The sequence below is a fragment of the Equus przewalskii genome, chromosome 17 (genome assembly GCF_037783145.1).
Source record: "Equus przewalskii isolate Varuska chromosome 17, EquPr2, whole genome shotgun sequence".
Taxonomy (NCBI): domain Eukaryota; kingdom Metazoa; phylum Chordata; class Mammalia; order Perissodactyla; family Equidae; genus Equus; species Equus przewalskii.
The window spans coordinates 26,793,749-26,808,152 of record NC_091847.1 but is presented as its reverse complement, the minus strand read 5'-3'; the positions used below and the strand labels follow the sequence as shown (position 1 = coordinate 26,808,152).

At 35.7% G+C, this 14,404-nt stretch overlaps 1 protein-coding gene across 41 annotated transcripts in view; it reads left to right on the top strand.

The window, feature by feature from the left end:
* The window catches only part of GTDC1 (glycosyltransferase like domain containing 1), a 424,081-nt gene that overhangs the window by 22,579 nt on the left and 387,098 nt on the right, over nt 1–14,404 (top strand). The gene's annotated exons all lie outside the window — the stretch shown is intronic.

The window sequence follows — 14,404 nt, the reverse complement described above, 5'->3', positions numbered from 1 at the left end:
TGTGTCTGTTCAAGTTGTTATCTTAAATACACACCTTATCTATCCATATTGCTGTACTTCAGATGTGAAAGTAAAAATAAAGGTGTGAAGTGCCTAGCAGACTTGTATGGATTTATGTAAATCAGAAAACACAGGAACAGTCCATTAGTGCTGAGGCCCTAATGTGTTGAAATTCAAGCATGGATTATTTCTGAAAAGTTTTACACACACATCATCATACCTAGTGATTTACTTTGCAAAAAAATAATAAAAATCTTAATTTATAAGAGGCTTTTTTCTCTGAACTCTAGACACATAGGCAGTGTCTTATGATACCTCCATATAGATATTTAAAGGTATTTAAATCTAAAATGCTCGAAACTCTACTTATCTTTTACTGAAACTTGTTTCCTCTTTAGTCTTCCCCATCCAAGTTAATGACAAGTCCATGTTACTCAGGCCAAAAACCTTAGTCGTCCCAGACTCTTCTCTCTCTCACATCCACACCTCATCTCAGTAGTTCATGTTGGCTCTGCCATCAAAATGCATAGGTCTAGAATCTGAATCTGACCACCTCTCACCACCTCCACCATTACCTGGTCCAAGTCATTATCATCTCTTACTTGGGTTATTTTAATAGCCTCCTGACTGGTCTCTCAGCTTCCTCTTACAATCCCCAACCCATAACCCAGCTCTTCAGTCTGGCTCAGTGCCGTAGCCAAAATAATCATGGTTAAAACATGAGTCAAGTCCTGTCATTCTTCAGTTCAAACTTTGTTTTCTTTCTCATTCACTGTAAAAGCTAAAGTCTTTGTAGTAGCCTATGAGGCTCTGCATGATTTTGCCCCATCTGCAACCTCATATTTTAACTGTCTTGTTTATTACCCTTCATTCACACCTGACGCCATGTTGTTCCTTGAATAGCTGGCCTCAGGGCCTTTGCACTTGCTGTTCCATCTGTCTGGAATGCTTGTCCTCCAGATAACTCCTTATCTTACTCCCTATCCTTTCTTGGATATTTATTGAAAAGTTACGTTCCTAGTGTGACCTTCCTTGACAATCTTACTTAAAACAACCCACTCCCCCCAGTTGCTTTATTTTTTGGTTAGCACTTTCCCAAACTAACTTACTTTATATTACTTTTACTTTTTTGTGGTCAGACTTTCCCTCTTACGATGAAAGCTTAATGAGGGCAGGGGATTTAGTTTTGTTTACTACTGTACCACCACACTTAGAAGCATTCCTGGCACATAGTTGGTACTTAATATGTAATTGATTGAATGAATAAAAGACTACTATATAGAGGTTAAACCTGTTGTAACAGCTGATGTCCCCTTTATTGGTATCTTTGGGCAATGATGCTATTTCCAAGTGTCTGAATGTTACTTTTCCTTTTTAATTTTTAAATCAAATGTATTGGAGTATAATTTGCATATAGTAAGCACTTATTTTCAATGTACAGTTCAATGAGTTTTGACAAATATACACAGCTTGTAACTACTATAGCCAAGGTATAGAACATTTTCGTCACCTCAAAAAGTTCCTTTGTGGGGCCGACCCAGTGGCGTAGTTGTGAAGTTAATGTTCTCTGCTTTGGTGGCCCAGGGTTCATAGGTTTGGATCCTGAGTGCAGACCTACGCACTGCTCATCAAGCCATGCTGTGGCAGCGTGCTACGTACAAAATAGAGGGAGATGGGCACAGATGTTAGCTCAGGGACAATCTTCTTCAAGCAGAAGGAGGAAGATTAGCAACAGATGTTAGTTCGGGGTGGATCTTCCTCACCAAAAAAAAAAAATAAATAAACTTACAAGGAGTACTTGCAGTGACTCCTCCGTCCCTGATCCTCATTTCCAGGCAACCATTGCTCTGACTTTTTCTTTTGCTGTGAATTACTTTTACCTAATCTGGAGTTTTGTATAAGTAGAATCACACATTATGTACTCTTTTCAGTATGATGTTTTTGAAGTTTACTATGTTATTGTTTGTCTTAGTAGTTAGTTCCTTTTCACTGTAGAGTAGTATTCATTTTTATAAGTGGCCCACGATTTGCTTATTCATTTACCTGTTCAGGCACATGTGCGGTGTTTCTAGGGTTCAGGGACATTTGGGGTGTTTCTAGGAATGATGCTACCAATGAATGTTCATGTACAAGTCTTTGTGTACATATGCTTAAATCTTCTGGGTTAGATACTCAGCAGTAGAATTGTAGTGTCATGTGGTAAAGATATGTTTCACTTCGTAAGAAACTGCTAAACTGTTTTCAAAATTATTGTACCATATTTCTCAGCAGTGTATGAAAGTTCTAGTTGCTCTACGTTCTGGCCAGCATTTAGTGTTGTCGTTCTTTTAAATTCAGACATGCTAGTGGGTGTGTAGTGGTATCTCATTGTGGTTTTAATTTGCATTTCCTTGATTGCTAGTCGTGTTGATCTTTTTATTTACTTATTGGCCATTTGTTTATCTTCTTTTGTGAAGTATCCAAATCTTTTGCCGTTTTAAAAAATTAGGTTGTTTTCTTGTCATTCAGTTATAAGAGATCTTTATAAACATGGATACAATTTCGTTGTCAGACATATTTTCTCCTGGCCTGTAGATTGCTCTTTTCTTTCATTGATTGAGCAGAAGTTTTAAATTTTGAATAAATCTAGTTTATCAATATTTTGTTTTTCTAGTCTGTGCTTTTTTCCTTTCATTTTTTGGGGGAGGTGGGGTTTGTCTAAAAAGTCTTTGATTAACTCCAGGTTGTGCAGATTTTCTCCTGTGTTTTCTTCTAAAAGTTTTATAGTTTTAGCTTTTACATTAGGTCTCTGGTCCATTTTGAGGTAATTTTTGTGTAGAGTATGAGTTAGGGATCAAGGTTCATTCTTTTTCGTATCTAGTTGTTCAAGGACCATTTGTTGTTGAAAAAACTATCCTCTCTTCTTTGAGTTATCTTGAAACTTTTGTTAAAAATCAGCTGATTGGGGGCCCCATCCCCTGGCATAGTGGTTAAGTTCATGCACTCTGCACTCTGCTTCAGTGGCCTGGGGTTTGCAGGTTCAGATCCTGGGCATGGACCTATGCACCTATGCATCACTCATCAAGTCATGCTGTGGCGGTGTCCCATATACAAAATAGAGGAGGATGGGCACCGATGTTACCTCAGGGCTAATCCTCCTCAGCAAAGAAAGAGGAAGATTGGCAACAAGTGTTAGCACAGGGCTAATCTTCCTCAGCAAAAAAAAGAGAAAGATTAACAGCAGCTGTTAGCTTGGGGCCAGTCTTCCTCACCAAAAAAAAAAAAAAAGAAAAGAAAAGAAAAAAGAAGAATCAACTGATCATATATATATATGGATCTTTTCCTACACTCTGTTATGTTATATTGGTCTGTATGTCATGTCAACAGCAAACTGTTTCATACTAAGTCTTGAAATCAGTGGTATAAGTTTTCTAACTTTGTTCTTTCTTGAACTTGTTTATGTCCTCTAAGTTTTTTCCATTTCCCTATCAATTATAGAATTGGCTTGTATGTTTATACAAAATGCCTGTAGGAGTTTTGATTGGCATTGCATCAAATCTATAGATCAACTTGGGTAGGATTAATTTCTAAACAATATTGAGTTATTCCAATCCACAGACATGGTATATCTCCGTTTATTTACTTATTCTTTAATTTCTCTCAGCAAGGTTTTATAGTTTTCTTTGTGCTGGTCTTTAATGTCCTTTGTTAAATTTATCCTAAGTGATAGGAAATGAATTATATTTTTGGATGCTATTAAAAATGCTATTTAAAAAAATAAATACAACTGATTTTTACATGTTGAATGTGTATCCTGCTACCTTATTAATTCATCCAGTAATTCTTTGTGCTTTTTTTTTGTGAATTCCTCAGGATGCACTACATAAATGATGGTGTTAATTACAAAGAGAGTTTTACATCTTTCTTTCTAATCTTTATGTCTTTTCTTTCTTTCTTTCTTAATGCACTGACTAGGACCTCTAGTGCAGTGTTAAATAGAAGTGGTGAGAGTGAACTTCCTTGCCCTGTTCCTGGTCATGAGGAGAAAGCTTTCAGACTCTCATTATTATATGTGATGTTAACTGTAAATTTCTTATAGATGCCCTATATCAGGTAGAGCAATTTCGGTTTTATTTTTAGTATGCTAAGAGCTTTTATTATAAATGAATGTTGGATTTTGTCATAGGCTTTTTCTGTATCTATAGAATCATTTGGTTTTCTTTTTGAATTTCTTAATATGATGAATTTCATTGATTGGATTTTAGATCCTAGACCAGCCTTTGTATTTCAAATCCCCATTTGGTTATGATGTATTGTCTTTTTAATATTCTGCCTAATTTGGTTTGTAATATTTTGTTAATGATTTGTAAATCTCTGTTTTTGAGGGATATCATTTTTTTTGAGGAAGTGTTATGGACCGAATGTTTGTGACTCCCCAAAATTCGTATGTTGAAGCCTTAAGTCCCAATGTGATGATATTTCGAAGCAGGACCTTTTGGAAGCAGTTAGGCTTTGATAAGCTCATGTGGATGGGGTCCCCATAATGTGACTGGTGTCCTTATAAGAAGAGGAAGAGACCAGAGCTCTCTCTCTTGCCCTCTCCCCCACGTGAGGACACAGCAAGTAGGCAACTTTTTGAAAGCCAGGAGGAAGGTCCTCACCACCGGGGAAGCAAATTGGCCAGCACCTTGATTTTGGGCTTCTTGGGCTGCAGAACTGTGAGAAATAAATTCCTGTTGTTGAGCCACTCAGTCTGTGATATTTTCTCAAGGCAGCTTGAGCTGACTGAGATTGGGCAACGTAAATCTCTGTCAGATTTTGGTATAAACGAGATGATTGTCTCATTAGATAAATCACTTGACGAAATCCAACACCCTTTTATGATTAAAACACTTAAACCAGGAATAAAAGGAAATTTCCTCAACATGATAAAAGGTATCTGTGTAAAAATACAGCTAACCTCTTACTTAATGGTGAAAGAGAGAATGCTTCTCCTGAAGATGAGGAACAAGGCAACAATGTTGCTGTCACCAATTCTATGTAGTATTGTATTGGAGGTTCCAGTCAAGACAATTAGGTAAAGAAAAGAAATAAAAGCATCCAGAATGGAAAAAAGTAGAACTATCTCTATTTGCAAATGACAGGAACTCCTTTATAGAAAGTCCTAAGGAATCCTTTAAAATCTATTATAACTAGTAAATGATCAGCAAATTGCAAGGTACAAGAGAAATATACAGGTATCAATAGTATTTCTACATACTAGCAATGAACAACATAAAAGTGAAATTAAGAAAATTCCATTTACAATAGTAACAAAAAATCAAATAGGAACAAATTTAACAAAAGGAGTAGAAAAATTGTACTCTGAAACCTACAAAAATTGCTGGAAGAAATTAAAGAAATAAATAGAAAGACATTTTATGTTTGTGTATCAAAAGACTTAGTATTGTTAAGATGACAGTACTCCTCCAAGTGGTCTACAGATTCAAAGCAATCTCTGTCAAAATTCTAGCTGCCTTTTTCTTTTTAGAAAATGAAAATGATCCTAAAATTTGGAAATTCAGCTTACCCAGAATAGTCAAAACAATCTTGAAAAAGGAGAAGAAAAGTGAAGGACTCATCCTGATTTCAAAACTTATTACAAAGCTGCAGTAGTCAAGACAGTGTAATACTGGTATACTGATAGACATATAGGTCAGTGGAATAGGATTGAGAGTTCAGAAATAAACCCTAACATTTATGTTAAATTGGTTTTTGACAAGAGTGCCAAGACAATTTAATAGGGAAAGAATAGTCTTTTCAACAAATGGTGCTAGAACAATTGTGGATCCATTAGCAAGAGAATAAAGTTAACGCTTTCCTGACACTATCTGTTAAAATTAATGCAAAATGGGTTATAGACCCAAATGTAAGAACTAAAACTATAAAACTCTTAGAAGAAAGCATAAGAGTAAATCTTCATGTGCTTGGGTTAAGCACAGTCTTTTTAGAAGACACCAAAAGAACAAGTGACATAAGAACAAAAATAGGTAAATAGGACTTCATCAAAATTAAAAACTTTTATACTTCAAAAAACACTGTCAAGAAAGTGAAAAGCCAAACTGCCAAATGGGAGAAAATATTTGCAAGTCCTATCTCCAGTAAGGGACTTATATCCACAATATATAAAGAACTTTTACAATTCAGTAATCAAAAGACAATTTAAAAATGTGCAAAGTATCTGAATAGACATATTTCTAGTGAAATATATGTATTTCATACATATCTAGTGAATACATCTAGTGAAATACATGTATTTCACTAGAAATATATCTCTTTTCCCCATCTGTTCTTTATTCCTTTTATCTTCTTTTCCTGCTTTCTTTAGGATTAGTTTAGTGTCTTCTTAGTATTTCTTTTTACCTCATCTTTTGGGATATTAGCTATACATCTTTGTGTATTTTTTAATTTAGTGCTTCCTATAGGATTTACAATACACATTTTATCACAGTCTATATTCAAATAATATTATGCCACTTTATGTGTAATGTAAGAGCTTTGCAATAATATTTGACATTTCTTCCCTCCTATTCTTTGTAGTACTGTATGTTTTACTTCTGTGTATTGTGTAAAGTATCAGTATTTTTAATTTTTTTCTTTAAACAGTCAATTTTATTTTAGTGAAATTTAAAAAATGAGAAAAAAGTCTCTTATATTTACCTGCATGTTTACCTTTTCTTGTGGTCTTCATTCCTTCATGTAGATCTGTGCTTCCATATAGTAAAAGTTTTCTTCAATTTGTTGAACTTCAACATTTCTTATAGACTAGGTCTACTATCAACAAATTCTGACCCTTTATCTGAAAATATTTCATTTACCCTTTACTTTTAAATTGTATCCTGACAGTTGTTCTTTTCTTCTTTTTCTTCCACCTCTTTAAAAAATATCTTTCCATTGTCTTCTGGCTTACATTTTTTTTCTTTTCTTTGGATGAGTAGTCATTGGGATTCCTTGTCTTTGTTCCCTGTGAATCTAATATTGTGGGGTTTTTTTAATACTTCTGTGCTTTTAAGATATTCTTTTTACCACCAGTTTTTAGTTTTTTTAAAAAATATGATGTGTCTTGATGTAGTTTTTTTAATGCATCCTGCTTGAGGTTCATTGAGTTTCTTGCATCTGTAGGTTTATGGTTTTCAAATTTGAAAACTTTTAGGTTGTTACTTTTTCAAAATTTTTTTCTGCTTCTCTCTTGGATTCCAGTTACACATATGATTGATGACTGGATATTATTCCACAGGTCACTGAGGCTCACTTCACTTTTTCTCAGCATCTTTTTCCTTTTCTTCTATTTGGACAGTTTTTATTGTTATGCTTTCAAGTTAAATGATCTTGTCTTCTGCATTGTTGCAAGACCATCTAGTGAATTTTTTTAAAAAGATGTTTTGATTTTGTCTCTGGAAGTTCTGCTTTTCAAAGTAGCTTTCATTTCTTTCATCATCGTTACACTTAAAAATAAATTCTTAAATACATTCTTGAGTACCATTTTAATACACTTGCTGTTTTAAAGTCCTAGTGTGCTGGTTCCATCATTTCTGCCATTTCTAAGTCTGTTTTCTATTGTTTTGTCTTGGTTATGAGTCACATTTTTCTTCTTCACGTGTGGTAATTTTTGGTTGGCTGATGGGCATTGTGAACGTTATATTATTGAGTGTCCTGATTTTGTTTTCTTTTTTAAATGTGTTGGTTTTGGCATGTAGTTTTAAGTTCTTTGTGTATCAGCTTGATCTTCTTGAGCCTGATTTTTAAGCTTTGTTAGGATTGTTCTTGACTAGCCTTTATTCTAGAGCTAATTTAGTCCTGTAACTAAAGTGTGACCCTTTTTCATCCTTCCCGAATGCCATGTATGATCAATGATGTCTCTTTCCTCTCCTGTTCTAATCTTGAATGTCTTTTAGCCTATGTGACTTGGGGTAGTGTTCAGCTTGTTACTCTCTTGTATTTGCTCTTCCGCCAGCCTCATAGAGTCTTATAATATTATAATATTCCTCAGAAATGTGTATATTGGATCCCTATGTGGATATGTGGAGCTTTTTTCCTGCATCGCTCCTTTCTCTTATGCACTGTATCCATACAAATTCTAGTCACCTCAGCTTTCCTAAAACTCATATCTGTTTCCTCAGCTCAGCTAGACCACCTTGCACTTTTTGTCTCCTTGCACCGTGGTCCATAGAGTGCCTCTAGGTAGAAAACTGGAGAAACCATAGGGTTCACCTTATCGCTTTCCCTTCTTCAGAGGTGACAGTTCTATACTGCCATGTTGTGCAATGTCTGAAAACAGGTTTCTGTATTTTATACCATTTTCTGGTTGATTACAGTGGGAAAGGGCACATCTGGTGCCAATTATTCCACCATAGCTAGCACTAGAAATGCCCTGTTGCTTCCTTTTTTAGTATTGAAATATAAGAAAAATTAGAAATTTTTATGTACGTCTAAAAAGGATTTATTTATATATATATATATACTGCAATAAAAAATAGTTGAACATTGTTCAACCCCTTTGTTGATGACTTTTCTTCTTTATGCTTATGCTATGCAGACTTCTAGGGCTTTAGACTATTGAAAATGATCCTCTCTTAGTTTTCCTAATTTCTCTTTTTCTTACTCCAGTCTTTTGTCCATACTGAGATCAATTTCAGTTTTCAGTGGCTCTTCTTCCTTGAAACTATTTTTTTTTAATTTTCTTTGTTACTCACAAAGGGAAGTTTTAGTGTTTAACCTTGGCACTTAAGGGCGTCTCCAGTTAGGCTGTAGTCTGCTTTTTCTGCCCTTATTTTCTACTTTTTCGTACCGAACTAGTGCTCTTGGTTAACATTCCTATACTTACGTCTTTTTCTCTGGTAATAATGTTTTCTTTGCTGAAGCTCTTCTTTACCACTCCCTGTCAAAATCCTAATCATTCTTCAAAGTCTCTCATTTCTTTATGGTGGTGCTGTTCTTACTAGGATCTTATAGTCCTTTGAATGTTTGTCAAATACTCCTTACTCAACTGTAAGCTCACTGAATGCTTTACTCATCTTTGATTCTCCTGTAGTACCTGACGAGCCTAGAACCTGGCACATAGTTGATGTTCGTAAATATTTATGTAATCAATCTTTAAAATAGGAAGCCTTTAAGATATCTTGAAGTAGATCTCCAGTGTGGCTTGTTGAGTGGATAAGCTTACATGTAAGAGTGTACTATCCATAAAGATACGTTGTTCTGCATGGCTGCAGTTCTAGAGTAAGGAACAGATAGAAATAAAGGGTCCATTCATTTGATCTAGGTAGTGTTCACCCAGTAAAGATGGGCAATATGAGATGGTCTGCGATTCGTTCTCTGATGGAATTCATATCTTTCTCTCTTAACTTTTATGAGAATCTTCTAATTTAACCTGTTTTGGTCAACATATATATATTTTTTTAATTGAGTTAATGATAGGTTACAATCTTGAGAAATTTCAGTTGTACATTAATGTTTGTCAGTCATGTTGTAGGTGCACCACTTCACCCTTTGTGCCCACCCCCCACCCCACCTTTCCCCTGGTATCCACTAAACTGTTCTTAGTCCATAATTTTAAATTCCTCATATGAGTGGAGTCGTACACAGATTATCATTCTCTCGCTGGCTTATTTAACTTAACATAATTCCCTCAAGGTCCATCCATGTTATTGCAAATGGAATGATTTTGTTCTGTTTTACAGCTGAGTAGTATTCCATTGTATATATGTACCACATCTTCTTTATGCATTCGTCTGTTGCTGGGCACTTAGGTTGCTTCCACGTCTTGGCTATTGTAAATAATGCTGCAATGAACATTGGGCTGCATAGGACTTTTGGGATTGCTGACTTCAAGCTTTTTGGATAAATACCCAGTAGTGGGATGGCTGGATTGTATGGTAGTTCTATTTTTAATTTTTTGAGGAATCTCCATACTGTTTTCCATAGTGGCTGCACCAGTTTGCATTCCCACCAGCAGTGTATGAGGGTTCCTTTTTCTCCACAACCTCTCCAACATTTGTTACTATTAGTTTTAGATATTTTTGTCATTCTAACGGGTGTAAGGTGATATCTTAGTGTAGTTTTGATTTGCATTTCCCTGATGATCAGCAATGATGAGCATCTTTTCATGTGCCTATTGGCCATCAGTATATCTTCTTTGGAGAAATGTCTGTTCATGTCTCCAGCCCATTTTTTGATTGGGTTGTTTAATGTTTTGTTGTTGAGTTGCGGGAGTTCTTTATATATTATGGATATTAAGCCTTTGTCAGATATATGACTTGCAAATATTTTTTCCCAGTTAGTGGGTTGTTTTTTTGTTTCAATCCTGTTTTCATTTGCCTTGAAGAAGCTCTTTAGTCTGATGAAGTCCCATTTGTTTATTCTTTCTATTGTTTCCCTTCTCTGAGAAGCCATGGTGTCCGAAAAGATCCTTTTAATACTGATGTCAAAGAGTGTACTGCCTACGTTTTCTTCCAGAAGCCTTATGGTTTCAGATCTCACCTTTAGGTCTTTGATCCATTTTGAGTTTATTTTGGTGAATGGTGAAAAAGAATGGTCAATTTTCATTCTTTTACATGTGGCTTTCCAGTTTTCCCAGCACCATTTGTTGAAAAGACTTTCTTTTTTCCATTGTATGCCCTCAGCTCCTTTGTCAAAGATAAGCTGTCCATAGATGTGTGGTTTTATTTTTGGGCTTTCAATTTTGTTCCATTGATCTGTGCACCTGTTTTTGTACCAGTACCATGCTGTTTTGATTACTGTAGCTTTGTAGTATGTTTTGATGTCAGGGATTGTGATGCCTCCTGTTTTGTTCTTTTTTCTCAGGATTGCTTTAGAAATTCAGGGTCTTTTGTTGCCCTATATGAATTTTAGGATTCTTTGTTCTAATTCTGTAAAGAATGTCATTGGGATTCTGATTGGGATGGTGTTGAATCTGTAGATTGCTTTAGGTAGAACGGACATTTTTAACTATGTTTATTCTTCCAATCCATGTACATGGAATGTCTTTCCATCTCCTTATGTCGTCATCCAATTCTCTCAGAAAGACCTTGTAGTTTTCATTATATAGGTCCTTCACTTCCTTAGTTAAATTTACCTCAAGGTATTTTATTCTTTTTGTTGTGATTGTGAATGGTATTGTGTTCTTGAGTTCTTTTTCTGTTGGTTCATTACTGGAGTATAGAAATGCTACTGATTTATGCAATTGATTTTATACCCTGCAACTTTGCTGTAGTTGTTGATTACTTCTAACAGTTTTCCAATGGATTCTTTGGGGTTTTCTATATATAAGATCATGTCGTCTGCAAACAGCGAGAGTTTCACTTCTTCCCTCCCTATTTGGGTTCCTTTTATTCCTTTTTCTTGCCTGATTGCTCTGGCCAGGACCTCCAGTACTATGTTAAATAAGAGTGGTGATATACGGCATCCTTGTCTCGTTCCTGTTTTCAGGGGGATGGCGTTCAGTTTTTGCCCATTGAGTATGATGTTGGCTATGGGTTTGTCATATATGGCCTTTATTATGTTGAGGTAGTTTCCTTCTATGCCCATTTTGTTCAGAGTTTTTATCATAAATGGCTGTTGGATCTTGTTAAATGCCTTCTCTGCATCTATTGAGATGATCATGTGGTTTTTATTCCTCAGTTTGTTGATGTGGTGTATCACGTTGATTGATGTGCGGATGTTGAACCATCCCTGTGTCCCTGGTATGAATCCCACCTGATCATGATGTATGATCCTTTTGATGAGTTGCTGAATTCTGGTTGCCAGAATTTTGTTTAGAATTTTTGCATCTATGTTCATCAGTGATACTGGCCTGTAGTTCTCTTTTTTCGTGGTGTCCTTGTCAGGTTTTGGTATCAGCGTGATGTTGGCCTCATAGAATGTGTTAGGAAGTTTGATCAACATATTTTTAAGTTGGGGACGGGCACTATTTCTGATGGCATGGATGAACACAAATAAGTAAGCCATCAATGGCTTGTAATCAAATGGTAGAGATGCAGATATTTTCTATATGCTGTGAGTAGGTGTGGAGATGGGTGCCATGGTAGAACAAAGGAGGAGCACTTGAGTGTTAGGTTGCCCTTTTTGGTTCTTAGAGGCCTGTATCTAGGTGTATATCTTAGGGAGGACCAAATATGCTTTGCTTAGCACAACTTTCACTGACTGAGCAGTCAATTTTCAGATAGTCCTTCAGATAGTTAAAGTCAGTTGTCATTGCTTAATTTTATACACTCTTCCATTTATTTATACCTACTGTCCTTTGCTGAGGTCATCCCTTCAAAAAATATTTTCTTGAGGACCCATGATGTGCTGGGTGCCTGGACTGGCACTGAAAAGATAAAAATGGCATGCTTCCTGGAAGAGTGGTAATGGCCTTCAGAAGTTTTGATTAGTGATTTGAGGCCACAGTTTAAGGAACCTGGCATTTAATATGTATATTTGCTTCAAAAAGCATGTGGGCATTGGTAGTGGATGTGGTTTTCAAAACAGCCTTTCAGGGCTACATTTTGCGTCTGATCCTGCGTTTAATAAGAGAGGTGGTGCAATTGCTGCTTCTACAACTTCAGGTAGTGATATTTGCATCTTTAGAATTACTGTTTAGGAAATAATTACCAGCAAGGATGTCAATAGTTTGTTAATTTTCTTAAAGATATATATTTTTTGTTATGTTGCATAGCTATCGTGTTTTGTGTAATGGTAACTGAAGTATTAAAAAACGGTTTGTTGGAAGAATTTTATTGTTCAAATCAGTTATTTTTTAATAAAGATTAAAACATTGGCATCACAATTGGCTTAAAAAAACCCCACTTTTCTTTTTTTTTTTTCTCCAATGTATTGGCCTTTAGTAAACAGATGGTCAGATTAAATGCTATATAAATGAAAGTGCCTCGGAGTGAAAATTTACAAGTATTTGGAAAAGGAAATATAGTGCTTAAAAAATTCTCTGGGCCTCTCATTCAGAGAGTTTCATTAATTATCCTGCTTAGCAGATGACGTCCTGTTATCAGCGGTCTGGACAAGACCCTTTTCTTGTTTTGTGGTATTATTCTTTTCCTTTAACCCCAGTTGCCACTCTGGTTTTCCTCACAAACCTCCCCTAGTAGATCCCCACTTGCTTGTGTTTGCTATATGCTCTTCGATTGGTACTTATCTTTAAAAAATATAGAGTGATTTTTATATTGTAGATATCTTAAGTTCAAACCTTCAGGTTTCTTTTTTCACTTGCTGTTTTTAGATTAGACGTATTGTGGTATGTGTCTCTAGCTAATTGCTTCTAAACATAGTTTGTTCACACCTAAGTGATGCAGGTAATGGACACCTGGGTTGCCTCCAATGCCACTCAAACAATGCTGTGATAAATCTCCTCATATATGTTCAATATGGTCTTTTGTGTAAGTTCTTTGGGGGTGTATATCTAGGAGTGGGATTGTTGGGTCAGAGGACAGGGGCTTAAATCAGTATTTTTACACTCATATATATATGTCTTTTGATAGAATTTTTGTATTATTTGACCATTTTCTATCATTTGACCATTTTGTATCATTTGACCATTTGATTTACTTAGAGTCATGTCTTCAAGATCCATCCATGTAGTAACGTGTCAGAATTTCCTTCTTTTTTAAGGCTGAATAATATTCTATTGTGTGTTTATATCACATTTTGTTTATCCATTCATCCATCAGTGAACACTAGTGTTGCTTCTACCTTTTAACTGTTGTGAATAGTGCTGATATGAATATGGGTGTACAAGTATCTGTTCAAGTCCCTGCTTTCAGTTCTTTTGGGTGCATATTCAGAAATGAAATTGCTAAATCATGGCAGTCTATTTTCATTTTTTGAGGAGCCGCCATACTGTTTTCCATAAGGACTGCATCATTTTACATTCCCACCAGCAGTACACAGGGTTCCAGTTTCTCTGTATCTTTGCCAGCATTTGACTAGGCAGTTTGTAAAACAAGAAGTCTATATTGTAATAATCATAATAGCTAACAATAAGTGAGAGTTCTCTGTGTGCCTAGGTGGTGTCGTATGTGCTTTACATGTATAGAAGCATTTAGTCCTCACAGCACATTTCCCTGATTGTGTATGTATATATTTACTGCACTGCACCAAATAATAGAGTTCCTAGGATAATGAAATGATAAACTGAAACTTTCACTTGAGGCATCAGTGTTCAATAGATAGTTCTATATCCAAAGGAAGTGCCACACTCTATGCAGAATTGTGGAAAGCTGGTTTCGTGACCTTTGAATACTTTCACTCACATAGAGATATGAAAAGAGGGAGAGATTTCGCCAGGCAAATTTTTCTGGAATGTCATTGGAGTGCTGTGTGTTTTAGCCCTGCCTCCCACAATTTAGGGATGTCTGAATCTTTCATCAAGCTTAGCGAGAGGAGTTTCAACTGG